The sequence below is a fragment of the Schistocerca americana genome, chromosome X (assembly GCF_021461395.2).
Source record: "Schistocerca americana isolate TAMUIC-IGC-003095 chromosome X, iqSchAmer2.1, whole genome shotgun sequence".
NCBI classification, from domain to species: domain Eukaryota; kingdom Metazoa; phylum Arthropoda; class Insecta; order Orthoptera; family Acrididae; genus Schistocerca; species Schistocerca americana.
In genome coordinates, this window is record NC_060130.1 from 685,526,775 (window position 1) to 685,548,522 (window position 21,748).

The window sequence follows — 21,748 nt, forward strand, 5'->3', positions numbered from 1 at the left end:
TGCCATAAACAGCAGCGTTATTAAACGTGCAAGCACTGGCTCAGCTATAACCTTAATTCGCTCACAGTTACTCTTAACGTCCCACCACGAAAGCCATCCGTTGAAATTTATGTAAAGCACAAATGCTCGGAACCAAGAAAGCCAAACCAAAAACTGTACCATATTAAAGTATAGTACACATACGTAATGGGAGCAGTGCTATAGTAAGTAACATTTCAATGTAGCCGCCACCTTTTTCTATAATGATGCAAAGTTATTGAGAAACATGCAAGCGAGAAACACTAGCAACAAGACCCTACGAAAGCCATTACAACTTTGGGCCAGGACAGATGATAGACGTTAGCTAAGATATTTAAGATTGAGGCTAAATGCCCCGTCGCGACGAGGTCACAAGAGGTGGAGCGCAATGTCTGGTAGGGCACGGGCGGCATGGAAACATCCCGGCATTCGTCGTAACTGATGTAGGGAAACGACGGAAAGCCTGACTCTGGACGGCCGGACGGGGATCTGAAGTAAGTTACTCCTGAATGCGAGTGTAGTACCTTAGCCATTCCGCCACATCGTCTGGTACAGATAAACTAAAGGTAGGCGAATTCCATATCGAGCAAATTCAAGTGTTGGCAGATCAGCAGGTATCCATATCCATTCCGGAATACGATACTGCATATTCCAAAGGGCACTATTTTGAACTTTGCTATACGTCTGTGTTTCCTACAGGAATTCAAGGAAGTAGCAGCAGTTTTCCACGGGATGCAGGACGACTGTGCGCCATGATAGTTCACGGCGATAAGTGAACTCCCCAACACGGAATTTATACAAGGATTCAAGCTCGCTTTTAGCAGGAGGAAAAGCAATCTCACTTCGAGAAACTAACACACTCTCTCTCTCACTCTCTCTCTCTCTCTCTCTCTCTCTCTCTCTCTCTCTCTCTCTCTCTCTCTCTCCTCTCCCTCTACAAAGGAACCATCCCGACATTTGCCTGCAGCGATTTAGGGAAATGACGGAAAATCTTATCTGGACGGTCGGACGCGGATTTGAATCTTTGTCCAGTGTGCTAACAATTGCGTCCTTTCTGATCTAAACATGCCAGAATAAGTCCTGTTTTATAAGAAAACTGTGTGCTCTAACATTTCGTATTTCGCTAAGCCATTTTATTATTTCATAATTTAAAGGTCGGTGAATACGGGTTCCATTGGTTCCATTCAAAAGTGATTACCACACGAGTTAAATATATTTATCCCATTGAAAGTCGAGATGATAGATTCCTTTTTCGTAGAAAGCGGTAGGCCGCTGACGTCGCCACAACCACACCCACTCTTGCACTTCCTCGCCTGACAAAGGGAAGACCATGAATGTCTCTTCGGATCGCCGAAGATTTAAACATCACACGGTTGAAGATTTGCTGAAGCGTAGCCTTCGTCCTTTTGGAAGTGTGAGGGCGGTGTCACCGTACGAGAGGATGAATCCGTCCGACATCACTCCTGGATGTTTTGACTATGTATGACATGCCGCAGTTTCTGCGAAGTGTCTGTATAGCGCTGCACATAGTCGTCCCACACACTACAAACTTCACGAGCAGGGGGCGCTTGCAGTCGAGGAGTACATCAGGACCTTACCGGAACTTGGGAGAACAGCTTTGGAAGTGTTTGATGAGGGATATGTGGCACGTTTCCACTGTTGGCTTTGCCGTTTGACTTTGGGCTATCAGAATGCTTTCGGAGGGAATCATCCTGTTGCACAATAACGCCCGCCTCCGCACTTCCTATCAGACGAAGGCTGCACTTCAGCGATTTTGTTGGGAGACGCTGAAACATCTGTGTAGCCCGGATCTTTCACGGTGTGGTTTTCACATCTTTGACGATCTGAAGAAAGACATATGTGGACGTCGGTTTCAGTCTGACGAAGTTCAAGAGTGGGTGCTGTTCTGGAACTGCCAGCGGCCGACCGCATTCTGCGAAACAGGAATCTATCCGTCTGGACTCCAAGCGGGATAACATCTTAACGCGTGTGGTGGTTACTTTTGAACGGAACCGTTGTATGGTTCGATTGTGGCGGGTGTTCTGTTTCCATTTGTCTGTCCCTCGTTTCACGTGTAAGAAGACATCAGAATAGAATTTCCATAATGAAAAATGTTCGCACTGAGCTTGATAACCTGCAGACTCTTCCATTTGCATGAGACTACTTTCTGCTAAAGACAAAGCGGAAGAGCTTAAATTCTATTGGAATACTTGCCGTAAGAGAAATTCTTATATCCAGAGACCTAGTTTTCATATATAAATAGCTTTTTCTGCATTTACCAATCTCCAAGATTCTGGAATCGATATCGCAACTGAGAAAACGTTAAAAAAAGCGCTTGCTGACCTATGAGCACAAATATACGAGTGAATGAGTTAAAAGCTTTACGGACTTACCACTTCCAACAACGGCAAGATACGGAACTTCTACCGACTCACCTTGCCCTGTGTCTCCGAACAATATGATTGGTAGAATATTTTAGTCTTCTTCCACACTGAACTAAATTATATACAGGAAAGCAGGACACTTATGACCAAATAAATATCTAGATGTAGTCGAAACAGCAAATTTATGGTAATTCAACAGGTAACGGGTTACACAAAATGTTCCTAATAAAATAATTTTTGAACAAGTAACTTATGCTAGTAACATTCAACTACTTTTCTCAGTGTGTAACTAGAAACATAATCTACAACATATTTTTGAATATTTTGCTGCACACTAGTACCTTAGCAAGTAGTGTATTTTCCACAGCTTCATTAACTATAACTTAAACGAGAGCTTCAAACGCAGCAATTTTTACATTTTGCTTCTCGTATTTCTGTTCGTAGTACTGTACAAATGATTACTACTACTACTACTACTACTACTACTACTACTACCGCTAAATTATTCAAAACTAATCCCGCATTGTGCTACTAAATGCGCCGTGAATGTAAACTCTACCCATAAATAGACCCAACGCTTCCTCCTGAATCGTGCTTTTTATTAAATAAATCCTAGTTACTTTCTTAAATATAACACTTTCCGTATTACCATGTCGTCGTACATTCATCTCTAAGAAAGATTTCTTTCCACCTCTGCAAGTCTTCGAGTGATAAAAACTGAATATCTATTTATTCGGGGCTCATAATTATCTAGAAGTTACGCTCCGCCTGAAAGTGAGATTGCCGTTTATTTCACAGTACTGTAATGGTTGCAGAATAACGTTTATCTATTGTATCTACTATTTCGTAAGAGCTGATGTAATCAGCCATTTGATATCCGCTCCTTGATTAACGCCGCCTCTGGGCTTCTCCATGCATTACTATCTATGTTCATCATAGTACAGCATTCGATATCGGCAAAGAGGAAGATTTAATTCCTGATCCAAGGTGAATTACGGATGCGTGACAAATCACTGCGGAAAGCTTTCTGAAAAACTGAAGGAACTGGGACATCATTATCGAAGTCTCAAAAAACGTGACAATTTTTAAATACAGGATGGTAACCAGATGAATCAAAGTAAAAGAGATTAAGAACAAGCTAATGCGGACAGAAACGTAAGTAAGATATGGTTTGAGCTTCGATTTATACAGCTCATCGACTACAGAGGCATCATCTTAATATCCACCATCATTGGATGTGAACATTGAAGAAATACCTGAAGTTATGGACACAGAAGTAGATAACACCTGTAGGCAAGTGGTAACGAAGGTTCTAAAATGGTTCAAATGGCTCTGAGCACTATGGGACTTCACATCTGAGGTCATCAGTCCCCTAGAACTTTGAACTACTTATACCTAACTAACCTAAGGACATCTCAACCATGCCTGAGGCAGGATTCGAACCTGCGACCGTAGCGGTCGCGCGGTTCCAGACTGAAGCGCCTAGAACCGCTTGGCCACATCGGCCGGCAAACGAAGGTTCTAGAAGAGAACAAAACACGAAACACTGAGGTTTATATTTGAAGCTACAGTAATATTCTACTGTGTACGAAGAGAATAACATCTTGAAAATGTTTACGTCTTACGACAGTTCGATACAGTCTACAGAAAATATTGAGGATCATCGTTCCTGAAGTCTTTAAGAACGTCGTTAAAAGATTGTAATTAAAGCCATTACCAGGCGACCCTTTCTGCCAGTAACCGGAGCATGCCGAGTTTCGGAATGGGTTCTATGCTGTTTACCTTACACAGGCCATTAAATTTTTCCTTGGAAAGACCACAGAATACATCAACATATAACTAGCATTGAGTAAATAGTGTAAAACATTGGATTCAGTTAACATTTAGGCAATCTAAGCCCTTACGAATGGCAGGGGCAGTTCGGAAGTAGCGACAGGTAATTGCAGAGGGCAAATTACTTAGAAATGACAGTGTAAGACTGTCGCGCAACGAATCAAAATCTGTACAGGATAGTGTAAAAATCTTAACACCGAAGATACATAAATGACAGGAAATTACACTTACAAGTGCTGATATTGCCAAAAGAGACCTGCCAAATTAAATAAATGATTATTTTATAAACGCTTTTCAAACACTCAGCTCGAATTTACAAATAATGAAACTTAAGTATCCACACCTACGTACAGCGTGAGGTCAGTACCAACTAGTGAACATGATGTAGTACACTTGATTGGAGGCCTCAAATGCAACATATCAGGAAGTGGAAGTATCACAATTCGTACTGCTTCACTAACTGCAAAGCCCTTGGCTCAGATTGTTAATGTATCATTCGTTGAGGGAGTGTTCACAACATATTAAACATCTAGAAAGTGATAACTTTATTGGAGTGTGGTAACAGACGAAGTTGAAAATTATCGCCGTATCATCCTTTCCGCACACAAAATTGAGATTATTGGAACAACGAATCACCAAGTACGGCTACAATCAACTGAATACAGTAGTTACCAACATGGCTTTCGACCAGGTAGAAGTAGAGTAACAGCAACAATAGTGTCGAATAACACACGAGTAAATTGTAAGTACGCCACTGTGTCGTTTTATTACGCTGGCGACTAGTTTCAAACTACGAAGTTCAGTTTCAAGTCCTGCCTGAGTTGATGTCAATACATAAAGGTTGGAGATAATTTATGTTATCCAAAAGATTTCTATATTGTTAGTCATGGAACACTTTTACAACCGGCCGGGGTGGCCGAGCGGTTAAAGGCGCTACAGTCTGGAATCGCTACAGCTACGGTCGCAGGTTCGAATCCTGCCTCGGGCATGGATGTGTGTGATGTCCTTAGGTTAGTTAGGTTTAAGTAGTTCTAAGTTCTAGGGGACTGATGACCTTAGAAGTTAAGTCCCATAGCGCTCAGAGCCATTTGAACCATTTTTGAACACTTTTACATAAGTTCGTAAGCAATGGGATGAAGGCGACAGCAAGCAGGTAGTTTCAATCATATTTGTAAAATAGATCATAAGCTGCGAAACTAGTTCTAATCCAGTGACGTGCATTCAGGGGAATGCAACTGAAGCACTGCTTCGGTAACAGTAACTGTAAAGATTATTATGCAATTAGAGCCACGCGTTAATTCAACGATATCTAGATAAAATCGTTACGTACCTTCGATGCGTTTATTACGTTAAATTATTGATAGTGCATTGCGAGACGAGCCGAAACATGTGCGTTTAGATTAACTGAGCACCGCAAGTTGCGCGCGCAGCTCTGTTGATCGTGGGCCGTTTGCACGTTTTCTGCCAGAAACGAAGCAGCGGGAGACTAGCCGCGCGGGCGCACCTCTATTTGCCACGGGCCGTGTTCGCGTATTACGGCCACAAGCGCTGCTAGCTTCGGACGAGCGTATAATGCAGAGTAATGGAATGTAGCAGTACACAATTATCTTGCTCACTTTGCGTATTTGCCGAATGTGTATGAGCGTGTGTCAAGGTGCGAGGGTGCCGGGTTGTATCTAGTGATGTTATATAATACCTATGTGTCTACATGTATTATACGAGAGCTTATTTTCTAAGCCGTTGTCTGCGTTGTTCTTTCTCAAAATAGGAAATAACTAAATACAGATGGCCAACACCAGACCTAAGGAATTTTGTTCAAAAGACCAATAAACTTACTAGACATTGCCATTGTAATATTTATAGCAAATGTGACAGATTAGCCGGTAGCGGTGACCTATATGCGGTGTTTCGCTGGTATTGTCGTTTGCAAAGGATAGAAGTACTAGCTGGACCAATACTGGGTATACGCATCTGGGAAATTTAGCGAAATGTACAACCAAGCACGGACAGTCGATCATCTACGATTGTCTGTAGCGATAGCTGCTTTTAAAGAAACAAACTGCGTTTGATGACCTACTTCAAAATATTTATACACAACAGGCGGAACAGGAACTTTCTTAAAAGGCTTCTTATTGTAGTGTGTTTCCTGGGAAAACAAGAGTTGGCATTTCGTTAACATGAACGAAAATTCTATTAATTAGGGAAATTTTTAGATAAGTTCACACAACCTCTACTGTGTTTAAAGGAATTTCTAATCTAATTCAAAATCATTAAATAGAAGCCGCATGTGCGAACGTTTTGTCATATATAAAGCAGGAAACTGTGGATGTTCTTTTTGTAGAAGAAATGGCAGACGAAACATCAGCTGTTGCAAATAAAGCACAGTTTTCTACTGTGTGTTATGGAGGCGACGTACAGGAAAGATTCTTAGGGTTCTGTGATTTAAGTGGTGACAAACATGCCCAAGCTATTGTAAAACTTACCCGGCACTTTTTATCTGCATTCAGATGTAACGAAAAATTTTGTTGCACAAACGTTTGATGGAGCGCCGACTATGGCGGAAAATCTGAATGGGATTCAAGCAGTATAGAGAGACACCATGAAACCATAGTTTTTCAATCTTATGCCCACGTACATAACCTCGTTTTGTCTCTAAGCATCAGCCAAGAAAGAAGTGTAAAATATTTTTAATTCGCTCAGTGAATTTGCAGATTTTTCACTATTTTCTAAACGTTTTAAATTTTTGAATATATTTTTTCAACGTTGTCTTCCACACGTCTGTCCAAAGCGATAGAATAACTCATCAAGATTGGTGAACACAGTACAGCAACAGAACTAAACTCAGATGTGTTTAGTGACTTGCTAGAACATCCTCAAGAAATTTATTCAGATATTTTAGCACCAATTAACGGCTTTGACACTTCTAGAAGCTTTCAAATTTGTTTTTCTCTTTAACACATTCGACAAAAATTTACGTTCAACGAAGTGTTGCACAACGTCCTGTAGAACCAAAGAAGTGTAATTTTGTACTGTGAACAAAAAAATCCAAGAAACTCGCTTTTGAAGGGCCACACTACGCAGCGATTGAACAAGGTTTTCAACAAACCGTGTCAGCCTTCGAAGAGGAAACTTAACTATAAAGGGATCTATTGTTAAGTGTTTGATAACATTGATAGCCACTTGAAGACTTCAAAATTACTGTAAATTGATATTTAAATTTGCCACATGAAAGCTGTGGGCAATAATCTAAGTTTCTCCGAAGCAGCTTTCAGAGACCCTCGGATGCACATGCAAAGTCCTTCGACGATATTCGCCTGAAACCCCATCCACCATGATTGAATCTGCGAAACTACTGCGCACTAATTCAATTCCAGACGAAAGTTTTCAGCAGCTTAATATGCTAGTGTAAGTACTTTATACAATACCTGCGAGTACGTCTTAAGTAGAAAGGTCGTTTTCAGCGGTGAAGATAATCAGAAGCTACTCTCTAAATACTACTGGAGAGTAGAGTCTGTCTTGTCTTTACATTATTTCAACAAATAAACTCACTGGGAGAATTCAGAAAGGCCATTTTGGGGAGGTAGTTACCAAATTTGCTTCTCAGAAAAAGAGTGGAATTTTAATTCCATTGATCTTGCAGGTGATCTACCAAAGCGTGAAGGGTGAATGTAAAGCCAGAAACTATTTTATGTAAAGTTAGTTTGTAGTAATACAAATTGATATCAGGTCTAATTATTTAAATATCTATCCTTACTATGTCAACCCTTACCAGTTACGAGTGGTATCGAGATAAGTCTGTCCCTTGATTTACTGTTCTTCACTAAAAATATAAATATCGTAAGTTAACTAATTTATCTGACATGTCGGACGCTGTTGCACTGAATGATCTAAGGAGAAACAAACAAAATACAGAAGGTTCTTTACTCAGACCTACCAATGAGTAACGATGACAGATGAAATAACCGACAACTTTCCAGCAACAAAATGATTTCGCCGGGTTTTCCCGAACCAGGGAAGGTTTTACTTATTTTTCGGTGTACGGCACCCCGAAATCCACGGTAACTGTCTGACCAAGGGAGTCTACGCACTAACATGGAGAATGTTTTCAAAGATTTTGACCGAGATGATTGCAGATTGGTGAGAGCACCGTGTTTGCAAATGAAGACGTGGCAAAACTAAATGACTCGCTAACTAAGCTGCATCTGCAGAATTTTGGAAACGAATACGGGAAAACTAAAGTCCTGAGTCTTAATATCCAACGAATTAAACGTTAAAACGAACCACAAAAGTATAGCGAGGCGTGACCCTAACACAAAGCAGTAGGGATGCTTATTGGAGAGCATACGAACATAAACCTTGAAGAGACAATAGGTGGGTTAATGATATGAAGATGGCTGCATGGACAGTGATATCTGATGGCGCACAATTTATTGATGTTAATATGTAAGATATCTCCATTCTGCAATGGATGGACCGTGGCTGAAGCAAAGTACAAGCAGCTGGGTTTTGACGGTCTGTGTTGTTTACATGAACGTGCTGAGCAGAAACAGCTAACCGTGTCCCATGGCCTGTAGCCACTGCCCTCAGTCTACATCTCCCTATTTTGTCTCAACCAGATCAGACCAGCATAGCATAGTAAAATTAGCGTAGCTTAAGTCCAAGGAATTTTCACGTGGTTGTACTCCCTATCACAACCCTACCGATCGTAAAATAGACTAACAGGTCACGAAGAGTTTGCCGTGATACATGAACATAGCTAAACCTCAGTAAAGCTATGCTTACTGCAGCCTAACCCCAAGCTTGCGCGTTTCCAAATCTCAGGGCATGGAATCAATACGATCAGTTCGGTTTTGATCACGTGCTAGACGCATCCTCAATGTGTTCACTCTTACTACAGTATTATTGCTGTAAATTTTCAAAGTGCAATATGGAGAACTAACAATGCAAATACCATTTTGTAACTTCGTAGTCTACGCCCGTCGCTTTTACATTTCACTCTTCCGTGATCGCGAGCGCTTATATTTTAAACGTTACGTACTGACCCAGCCTCTACCGTATTACACTGCCAAATATTACACGCATTTGGTTCCACGTATACGGCGTGACTCTACATTTTATGATCGCGAATGTTTCACAACCATTTCAATATATCGAACAGGTTTGCAGCTAATGATAGCAAATGGAAAATTTTTTGCTATGTGGATAATACCGCTCTCTATCGAAATGTAACAGCACCTGTATCTCATTTTAAGTGGAAAGGAACTATTCTAATTGCCCCCGATAGCTCGTTGAGAAAGGAGCACAATAGCGTAATTCCATTCTCACAAACTTTCGCAAAGAAAAGGAAACAAAGGAGCATGCTGGCACAGTGCCTTTTCAGTTCCACTTCCTTGGAAATTTAGACTAATAGGGCGGAAACTGCTCTGCGTCGGCATATTTTGCCCTCACCGTTGGCGCACTGTTGTTCTTTATGGCGAAAAGTTTGCGTGGATATTGTGATGTGCCATATGACTATCTTTTCCACGAGCTATCGAACGCCGTTAAGTGGGATAGCAATCCCACATGAGCAGTTACTTCCATTTCTCGATAGATGTACTGATTTTACTTGGATTCATGGTGTAAACGCACCACCAGATACTATATACAATTATTTGAGCCACCAGATATGAAAATGTAACGACTACTTTTTAATAAGTTTGAAAAAAGGTATATTGTGGTTTAGTGTCCCTCGACGACGAGGTCGTTCGAGACTGAGCACAAAGTAAAATCACCGTGTCCAGTCATACGGAAACAGTTTTGTACTTCTCTCAAGTTTTTTTTTGTTTATAAGACTGCCAGTGTCATTTTCTGAAGAGTTATCTGACATTCAGTACGCCGTACTAAACGAAAATTTGTACCAGACCACTGAGACTAGAAATCAACCCCGATCGCTGACTTATTGGAAGCAGTCGCTATAGCCACGCAGGACACCTGAACACGACTAACTCTGGCATTAGCTTTCAGTGAAATGAAATAATCTTAAGGCAATATTGGCCAAGATACTGCATCTGGGGTTGTTCGGCAGCCTAGTTTTCGTTTGACGCAACTTGCGTGTCGATGATGAAATAATGAGGGCAACGTATCACCGAGTCCCCGAGCAGATAGAATCTCCGTCACGGCCGGGATCGAAACCCCCCCCCCCCCCCCCCCCTGCATGGCAGTCAGCACTGCTAACTGCTCAAGTACGGAGATGGACAGCTTTCAGTTATGACGATAACACTGCAGGCTCTGTATACATGAAGAGGCTTTCACCGATACAATTCCGTGTCATATTACATTGATGCCGTTCTTATTTATTTCATAGAATTTAATTCAAGCGGTGTACTCAAGTTACTACTTTCGGGAAAAAAACGCCTGAGAGTCAATAAACTTATGAAAAAAGGGATTTTTAACCTTCAGTATTTGCTATTTTACCATCTACTAATATGAACTTAAGTTTTGCGACGTCTTTTCTGAAAGACTTTGGAGTATAGCCTTGTAAAGAAGTGAAACTTAGACGGTAAGCAGTTCACACATGAAGAGAATAGATGCTTTTGAATTGTGGTTCTATAGGAGAATGCTGAAGGTTCGAGGGGTAGATCAAGAAACAAAGAGGTGGTAAATCGAACTGGGGAAAGTAAGAAATTTATGGAACAACTTGACTAAAAGAAAGAATCGGTTGATACGACACATCCTGGGGCATCAGGTAATTGACTATCGAAGTGTGGAAAGGCAAAAATTGTAAAGGGAGACCAAAGCTATAATATAGAAAACATATGCAAATTGCTGTAGACTGTGGTAGTTACGCTGAGATGAGGTGTGTTGCACAGGACAGACTAACATCGAGAGATGCTCCAATAGCATCTGCTAGTGGAACTGATTCAGTTTTCAGAAGCGTTCCTCTAGAATTGAAAAATTTTCGCGATGGACCACGAATTTTCAGATCGAAGTTAGCTCTATTGTTGTAATCTCTTTACTTCTTTTTACTATGTGCAGCAGTTCAGAGGCTTTTTCTACCTTTTATTTGCCTGTACAGGTTGACAGTTATACACGGATTCGTTTCCAGCGTTTTCGCATATACGGGACTTGAGTCTTAATTTAAGTGCTGCCATCTGTTTAACAGTACGCGGAAGTATTAACGCATTAGCGCCCACCTTCTGTTGTGTTTCTCGAAAAGTGAATCGTTAGTTCAGGTCAGAACATCTGTGACTGTACACTTGACATGGTCTGTACTTAAAATTTCAGGTAAAAGGAAAGAGCGTGCGTGTTGAGGAAAATAAGCCTGTACTAAGGTCGTATTGATTAGAAAGAGAAGTTTTGGATCGCTACGGAAAACCGACAGAGCATAACAAACAGCACATGCCTGTTTCTATAGATGCTATTCAAGCTAAACCCAAGACCTTGCAAGCAGATTTAACAAAAAAGGGCGATTCAGCACCTTTCTCGGCCAGATCAGGTTGGTGCTGACAATTTTAAGAAAAAGGCTATACTGCGAAGCAAGTTTTCAACCTTGATGAAGCGGGCTTTTTTTTTAAACTGATGCCTAGCCGCACCCTTTCTATGGAAGAAAAAACAGCACCTGGATTTATGGATGCCGAAAACCAGTGCAAGCTTTTACGAAGAAATGCTGCAGGGGATTTCAAATTAAAACCCGTGTGATGTGCCACTCTCAAAATTCTATGTCTCTAAAGGGTTGTGACAAGAGCAGACTCGGAGGTCTGTTAGTGTATTATTGTGTTTCACTGTTAATTTGTAACGGTATAAATTTTGCATTAAAAAGCGTTTCAGAAAAACTGGTATTCTTGGCAGAAATACTAATAAACACGACAATTTTAAACTTAATATGTGAGTAAACCAGCATTATGCACTCGGTCGCTTCGATCAGCCACCGCGCAGCAACTTAGTCCGCGCGAATAATAGTGTCTTCTTATGGCCGTGCAATTTTGGCTCAAATGGTCCCACAGATAGTGAGGAAAAAATGGAAGAGGGGCATATGCTACTAAGAGGCGGCTCTATTTATGCTGTGAACGAGTAAGTAATACCGCAATCTGTGTGTTCCAAGACATTTTGAAACAACTTCAAGCTTAACTATCTCTTTAACGATAATAGGCATACACTGGGTCCGATGGACCCGGAGAGAATGAACTTTTAATTACTATATGGAAGACAAAGTTTAGCCCCGGTTCATCCTTGCAATATCAGTAACAATGGTACTATCAGAAGAAAGTTTTAGATGTGACTTGTTCTTTAAACCACACATTTACGTAAGCTGGGTCCGATGGACCCTGTGGTTTATGTTGTGTCATTAAATTACACTGGGTTGTAATCAAATACAGTTTTTTGGAATTCATAGAATACATTACTGGCACAGATATGCACTGCTGTCACCGCAGAAACCACATTGACAACTTACAACTTGTTTAGCTGTAATGGTCATCTGTAAAATAAATATAACAGCAGCTGTATTCCTACAATCCATAGAGGAAGATGGTACTTAGGTTATTTCTTCGAATTATTCTTTTTCAGATAGAATATCGGAATCTGCATCTAAAAAATGAGGAGGAAAGTACACAGCATACTTTTTGAAGACCAGATTTTGAATCAGTTGTTAATTGGTAGAAGAATACTATTTCCTATCAGACCTAGGGACTGCTTCGGACGAAAATCAGGATATTGTTCCTCAGGCAGTAAGTAGCATGCAACTCTTTGGTGGAAAAATAAAATGTGGTGGCGGCGTAGGAAATAATGCCTGTGAACAAGTAAGCAGCAGAACTGCTAACATATTTGCTACAAGGGTACGCTATGCAGTACGATAATATGCACAAACCACTCGTTTTTATTTAAAATTTCGTATTAGACATAACGGGTACAATGGATCCAAGATATGTAAATGTGCACCATATAAAGGGCACGAATAGAAGGATTAAGGCTTTAGAATTGTTCCTACTCTACACTGTAACTTCGACACAGGTTTGACTGGATAAGAATCCTTTTACGGGGCATGTGTAGGATTTGTTAGCAGCATTGAGGTCAACAGTGATAGGTGTTTTCCCAAAAACTTTTGTAAACTGTTTCATTTGCATCCGCTGCTTCGGAATTTAATTCGTATGTTGAGCTCTTGCGCGGCGTGTATTTACGCTCGCAGAAGCAGCAACAAGCGCCGCCGCCTACTGACATATCTTCGGGAGAAGGTGTTTGGCAGGAAGCGGCGGTCGCCGGGGCCCCGAGGCCAGGTGCGAGGTAGCGGCGGCGCGCCCGCTCTGTGTATAATTGGCGCCGCCTTGGCCGGCTCCGACGAAATTCCGCAACAACGGCGCTCCCTATTTTTAGTGGTAGCACCAGGTCTATTATTTTTAGTCGTATTCGCCACGGGAGCGAAACGCACGCACGCAAACTGTGCGCCAACCGAGATCGTATTCTAGATCTATATCAGGACCCTGCCAAGAGCAGACGCTGGAAAAAACTGCCGCAGACCGACGGGGGAGGGGCACCCGACAAAAAAGGAAACTTTTTGATACGCTCAGTAGGCTGCAGAGATGCTGACATGACGCGAAGGAGATCGTCCCACGGAAGTCAGTGCCTCATCCCCTTCGCATATAGTGCCGCGCTTGTTACGACACCGGTGACATAAGGCGAGTCACGTGTTTCTCTGCACTGGTGAAGCTGGAGGCGGCTGTAGGGTCTCGACAAGGACAATAATCCTTCCACGTACTTCCTGCAACGTTGCGTCACTCAGTATCCTTTAAACGACATTCTCGTTCAGAATATAAACTTCGAGAAACTTTCACGACTTCACGTACATTTGCTGATCAGTGGTGTTTTGTGTCCAAATACTAACAGTCAACGGCGATACATTTGAATTTCATAGATTAACTGCGTCAATTTACTGCGTTATCTGACAAATCATTGTATGCTTTATGCAAAATCGTAGCATACGAAACTTCAACATCCGCACCATGTCACTGAATATCTCAAATCATTTAAAAATCCCTTCAACGAATCTAACCTAATGAGGGAGCAATTTGTTACTACCCGCATCTAATAAATGTAATTTTCATTTTTATAACTTTTTTGATATTAAAGGGTGCTTTCTAGCTTCAATACCGATTTGGAAGAAATAAAAATATTCCGTTATTTTCCATAGTTATGTAGATTAATACCCCTATGCAACGCTTAAGCTTTACACCATGGTCCTAGTTACGCTTCGTGGTTCACAAGTGAGTTCATTATTACGCAACCCGTGGTTTTGAGATATTGCCCCTCTACGAACAAGTTAACACGAGGTGACTGTTTCGGCAATAGTAATCTTAAGCGCCCCCTTAACTCAATATAAGGAAAATATACCCAAAGCAACTACAGTTGACTATGAAACGCTTTGGAGGCACACAATCCTGGACTGTATTACCACCGTCTGCCCACTGGCAAGCAGGCTTGGCAGCAGCTCACTTGGCAACGAGCAGTCGATGATAGTGGTAGACCTAGCTTGAGTTTAAGAGTGACTGAGTGACTAGTGAATACTGATTCTCCTTTCGTTGTTATCGCCTATTACAGCTTCGTGAGGCACTTGCTCGCAATGAGCTGCTCACTGCCTTGTAAAGACAGGCCTGCAAGTTTGAACATCTCACGATTTAACAGGTCGGCCGGTCGCCTATACATGTATCACTTGTTTTAAATGACATCTCACGAAAACTGCTACTGGCGTAAGATCTGCAACTTGGCCAATGTGGGGGGAACGTCCTATCGTTTCTACCCATATATTATGGAGATGATTCCAGACGACCACCGACTAGTGGTCATCCTGCAGCGGACCATGTTCCAGCAAGTGTTTTCATCACTGAGAAATTGCACTAGTACGCTACAGTCGATGTCCACGGAGAATTTATAATAGACGATTCACTAAAACGTGTAGCGAACATAATTTCGTGTAGGTTCATGTCCCAATGTTTTTGTCTTAGTCCAGACCTGCACCATAACCTACGACAATACAAGTAACAGTCTTCGGAAACGAAAACTGTCTCCTTGCCACATATATAACTGGAGATAACGTCCATGGCAAATGGGCTATTGCGAAGCCGCGTTTTCCGTGGACATATTTCGGGTATAAAATAAATTTCCTCCGACTTAGTGTGGATATCCTGTTGTGTAATTCACTTCTCCGTTTTTACGAGTGTGATCAGTTTCGGACTACGCCAAGGTACCTACGTTTGTTAGATTACTGGGAACATACTGAACTAAGCTAGACTGAAAGGGGGTGTGTCGCCCTGCATAAATCACGTAATCGGACATCGATCGTGTATCCAGCCTCACATTGGCTTTTAAGGCTGAGCAAATATTTTCAACTTCTACGTGAATAGCGGCGTTTATGAACGATATTAACATTCGAAAGAATACTACGCAGACAAGTAACAATGAGAACTATAATTCCATACAGCCAGAAGGACGTCACTCCCAGCTGTACAGTTACCCATATTTTCGTTGTCAAACAAATGGGTAGTCAACAACGTGGGAAGATTCACCAGCTTTCAGTAAGAACGAAGATACGTGTGGACATATATGAATATTAGGCGGGAAACTGCGTTGTGTCGACGTTGCCGTGTGGCTCCATGTATTTTGGTTCACGTGCGAGGTAGGAGTATAGGGTAGCCTTACATAAATGTTTTAAATTCTTATGAGTAGTCAGCATATAAGTTTATGAAACTCAGACTATGGCCATAATCATATTGCAGTGTGTATATTCAGAAACATCCCAGTAATTACGAAAGTGCCTTTTAGAAAGTAGCCGACAATTACGACGGCAGATTTGTGCGTATACCACTAACATAGTTAACGGGGCTAAGAAATATGCCGACAACGTTTAGCTGTTTAAGAACGGGATAACCATGTTACGTTTGGAGGGCCTCTTTTTTTTTTTTTAACAAGCAGAACATGGTAGCCAGCAGACTTGCGCACCTGAAACTTCGATATTACAGTATGAAGCAATCAGGAATTCTACTAAATTGTTTCTGGACGAGTTCCAACGTTGAATTCGGAGCGAAAACTTTGGAACACGTGTCATGATTAAGAGATTCCGAGAATTTATAGCTCAACAAGAGATGCACGTTATTTACGTGTGGATTTCTATTTTTCCACAACTAAAACACAAATTTAAAATAAGTAGCGCGTGAGAACAACGTCCGTGTAGTCTTCTGCCTAATACTCGTGTTTCAGAAACCTCTACAGTCTACACTGCCGCAATATTTTACATTTTCTGCACTTTTAAATCAGAATCTAGTTAAAGCGTTTCTCCATATGTTTCGCAACTACTGTAACCTTTACTTAATACAAACTTTCTATACAGCAATATAGATACATGACCACCTGCTTCACAGCGTGTTTCACCTTCGGAACAATAGCAATTCTGAGTTGCACTGAATCGCCAAGTCCTTGGTAGGTTCCCGGAGGAGTGTGGCGCCAGACGTTTACACCCAAGACACGCAGTTCACGTAAATTCGGGTCAGTGGTTCATGGGAGCGTTGCTCGCGCCTGACAGTGTCCCAGATGTTCTCCATCGGGTTAATATCAGACGAATTTGGCGGCCATGACAACGTAAGGTCATTACCACGGTGTCGGAGCAACATGGGAACACGTAGCGGGAGCTCTGCTGCTAAGATGCATGTTCAACAATGTGCGCTAAACGATGCGTTTCTGAACCCTTGGGTCTGCACTAGCATATTCTCGTGAGGTATGCCACACACCGCCGCCTATCCCGCTTTGCAGAGGGAGCAAATTTACGACCACGTAATGTGATGAGGCTTGGACGTCTAACATACTGTCGCCTACTCGTGGTTTCACGTCCTGCAACCATTTTCCACAGAGGCTCAGGGACAGTAGCGCGTAAATGGCCAATCACCTTCGGCTTTTGCGAGATGCTCGGTCCCAGAAGCTGGACCATCACAAATGTCCTTCACTGGATTTCCCCATTAGTACTCCGTATTGTCGCTATCGTCTGCCCCTTCGGAGTATACTTTCCTTACAGCGTCACGCCAACAGGCAGTGCTCAATCTCGCGCTGACCAATGGCCATCATAGTGTTGTTCTAATAATAATAATACCGTTTAGGATATGTAGGGAATAATGTGCTACAAAATAATTACCGGAACAGAAATACAATTTCAAAAACACTGCACCAGCATTTGTTAAAAATCTGTCCGGCGACAGTCTTACTTCATATTCCAACTCCATGAAGTAAAAAAAGCTAGAGAACGGTCTAGAGCCCTGCTGAGTAATGGAAGGAAAACTGACGAAACAGTGTCGTAGCACACTTTTCAATGTAGTTATTTGCGTTTCCATGGCAACGTAATTATCTCGTGCTACGATGTGGAACTTGTCAGTGTTCAAATATAGAATACTTTCTCAGAGAAAATACAGTAACATACCGGGATGCACTACTTTTGTTAGCGATACCTAGTGTCTCCCTACAGTTTTTCCATGGCTAATGTACAACTTACCTGCCTTAATTACTAGAAATTTACACCAAAACGTTCTGCACCTATATTTCCACTACTATCCATCGCATAGCTTTATTTGGAAGGACAAATTTTTACTTATCCTTACGCATCAATACACCTGAACGGCATTCCACATATGGAAATAAACACTCCAAGAAACTTTCTGCTCGCACTTGTTCATTAGCCAACAAATGAAGCAACTATCAGGCAACCGGTGTTCGGGAGTACGGCAACAAGGTCGTGCATTCTATTCAACAAGCGTTGCGCTAATACACCACTACTTCTCAACGCCACAAAGAATCTAGGTGATACAGGTGTTACTTAAATGACGACGTGTGCTCAAAATTCTTACCGATGACACTCTTGTGACATCTGGGGAGGGGGAATTGGACTTACATGCGACGATGCGACAAACCAACCTTTCGCCAGTATTGCTGCAATATACACACTGCAGATAGTAACTGGCTATAAGAACACACACTTATTGCGCCGTATAAACGAGAAACAGTTTCATACCTGATTATCTCATCGTAAGTCATGACGCTACATCATAGCTGACAGTTTCGATTTAGTTGTTTCATGTATCAAAACTGCGACATCTCGCTTTGATTTGGAACAAGCGAAAAATATGGCAAACGCTCCCCTTTCACATAATTTGTAAAGCTATAATTTTACATGGTTCTTTATTCTTAATTATGTCAAATTTCACCTATTTTTTCTTGTACAGAAACAACTGCGATAGCAAGTGCTACTCGTACGAAGATTGCAGCCTAAATGTTAGTGTCAACGTTCTGAAGTCACTATATCGATATGCAATTCTCGTTAACGTCAAATGCTTCACTAGAATTTAATCAATATCTGTAATTGCTTACGGGAAGTACATTTCCCATCTTGTGCAGTATACATACGTTTAATTAAGACATACTAAATTCGTAAACACTTTCACTCCCCGTTTGCAAGTACTGTTCGTAATTTTGACACGGGTACACTACAGAGCCATAACGATTACACACGATAGTGAGAGGGAAGCGTTGAAATTTACCACAGAGCCTACACAGCTCTGACCCCCAGAACTGAAGGGAGCATATTACATACCCGCAGAACGAACAAGATTTAGTAATGAACCAAAAGCTGTCTTCTCCAGGAACAAGGAACGTCGTTGGTTCCGGTTTAAAGACTCCATGAACTGACCATCAAGCTTTAGACATGGTCAACCACAGGACCCGAAAAATTATAGACTTATTCAGCGTGTGCCCGTCAGGGTGACAGTAATTATAGGCTATCTACGTATACTTTTCGCACTTCATCTGCGAAGTGTAGAAAAACTGAAGCGATGGTTACGAAGAGCTAATAGGATTCCCAGGAATATATAATTTTACAACTTTTAAATGTTGAAGAGCAGATTTCACAAACTGATGCGACAAGTGAACTTTACAATTTCACAATATTCTGAACTGTCAAACACGGTTCAAGCACCTTTAATTACTGAATTCGGTCAGGTTTATTACAGGCTCCTAAATGGTGTACACATTTGGTGGAGCTTGTGTGTTATCGTGGGCGACTGAGCAACAGTGTCTGGGCCGTTCGCCGGGTACACTGGTGCTCGGACAGCCGATAAGCCCGGGCCGGCCGTGCAGCCAGCTCGCGACCTTTGTCGTATCCCACCCGCGCACACTTGCCCTGTTCCCACAGCATAGGCCAACGACGCTTCCCCTCTATACACAGGCCGCGCTGCTTAGAACCAATTAATGAGGGCTAGTAAACTACGTCCAGAGCATGTAAACTTTCATGATACACTTAACTAAGTTGAGTTGGTACGTACCTAGTGCCAGGGACGTGAATAGCGAGGAGGTTGCGGCGTGTGTGTCTGGATTCTTACCGCTCCGATCAAGAAATCTTAAACAGATGAACTGATAACCGCCATGTTAGCTTCCCACGCTTGTAAGATATTACGTCATTTCTTGGCTGCCGCGCGGTCAGTGTAAACGCATGCTCTACCCGTGACAACGCTGACGTCACACACCCTCTGCCACCCACTGCACTGTGACTCACGCACGCGATCTGCTGAGCAGCTATGACATCATTTACGTGCCGGCATGTTATGAGCTGACAGATACACGTCGTCCGCGAGTATGTCCCGTGCGTCAACAAATACTGTTATCTGACACTACCACCCCATCTCAGCAGAAAAATTTTCGTGCCGGTATTTTGTATATTCTAGTATTCAATGAAGCAAACCACGACTTATTTACGGTCTAATATGTGTACTGCAATTGCCACTAAGTTCAATGTCCTGGAACACTACATTTATAGTATTTACGTCCCAAAAATCGAATCTGTATTAAGTCACGACGTCTAACCCAGCAAGACATTGATAGATAACATGAACGGAAAGTTTAATTTCTTTCCCACATGCACTTTGACCTTTGCGGAGCTTGATTTATGCAACAGAACGACCGCATAACTATAGTAGCCTACATCCATTTTTAAGTTCCGCTTTCCGTAACGAACAGCACTGACATTCAAATTCGAAAGCACAGCTATTAAAACTGACTTCTTGGCATTTCCGCTTCCTCGTTGCTTTCAAGAACGGATGTTAAGATCAGAAAGAGTCCCAGTTAAATTTACACAACGTGCTCGTAACCTACGCCTGTACGAATTTTTGCAGAACATACAATTCAGGACATTTTAAGTACCTACGGTAACGCTAAATCAATGATTAGTCAAGTGAATTTATAAACTAGTTACATGCTTAAAGCCAAGACAGTGTATGGGACCTCTACGTGACCACTATTATCAGACAGACCATTAACGGTAGCGATCCAATGAGATACTTGTCCCAAAATACACTAGCACGTGTGAAAAGTAAATAGATAAGAAAAAGATGAGATTTGCAACAAGAATATCAGAAATACAGTTTTACCCATAAATTAACACGATGTATTTATCAGAAATTCAATTCTAGTGACTTTATAGTGATAGGTACCAACAATATAATAATTTTCATATAAGCAACGAAATACCACAATGACACTCTGAAGCGATCATTACGCAGCAGTTTGTTATACTTTTACGCAATTCGTACTACGAATAACTTCAAAGCTTCATTTTGTTACTCATCCCCCTGGGCACACCATAGAAAATTGCCAGGGGAACTTAAAACATATATTTAACTGCCCGAGGTTTATCAACTCGTGCTCTTAAGAACTTAAAGGTTATTAATACGAGCCCTTCGAAAAGATTTGACCTTATTCGAAGAAAGAAATTAGAACTGTTACATTGTTGTACATGTGTCTTGACGCTACTTTCAGGCAAACGAAATAATTTATCGAAACTTATGTTGGGACGAAAACTACCCGTACTGAGCTAAACAATCAATACAAAACTTGAAATTGCGATTGTACTCACAGAAGAGTAGGCCGGTGCTCCGCCTCAATTATCCTAGAAGTCGATGACTTACACCACCTCACACAAACCTCACGACCACCGCCACTACCAACTAACCCAACTGAACGCTGCAGCAGGACTGTGCTCGGCCGACAGCACCGCCTCTGGCGGCGTATCCGCGAGTCGATCGATACTAGCGCCTCGTCGTGGTTAGATGACGAACGAATAGCCGCGTCTTCGTCTCCTTTTTAAATCGTGACGACTTTACGTGACTGAACTACGGCAGCTACACAGGACAGAAGCGCAAATAAATTGAAGAAAACTTGTTTACGGTTACTCTTGATTTCAGTTAATTGTTTTCTTTTGTACATATTGGTGTAACATAAAGGAAGACTGTAAAATGTTTGTTTCAGGTACGGTACATATACAAAATTGCAAGTACATTGCAGTATCACCAGCAACGGTCTGATTATGAGTGAGTCTTACATCATAAGAGTATATATTACATTTCTTTTTCGTATGTTTACTTTTGCCTGTAGATATGCAGCAGTCTTTCATTGAGTAACTTGAAACACAACAGCGTTTAGAAAGAAGAAGCTGTTGCGTAAAACCATACATTTAC

The 21,748-nt window shown here is 41.7% G+C and overlaps 1 protein-coding gene across 4 annotated transcripts in view; it reads right to left on the reverse strand.

Moving 5' to 3' along the window:
- The window catches only part of LOC124555120 (plasma membrane calcium-transporting ATPase 2), a 370,405-nt gene extending 349,147 nt beyond the window's left edge, over positions 1–21,258 (reverse strand). For all 4 annotated transcript variants that reach the window (XR_006968519.1, XM_047128924.1, XM_047128923.1 and 1 more), the window contains exon 1: positions 21,148–21,258. The gene's annotated coding sequence lies outside the window, so the exon portion shown is untranslated. The remainder of the gene's footprint in view (positions 1–21,147) is intronic.
- Between the last annotated feature and the right edge of the window lie 490 nt (positions 21,259–21,748).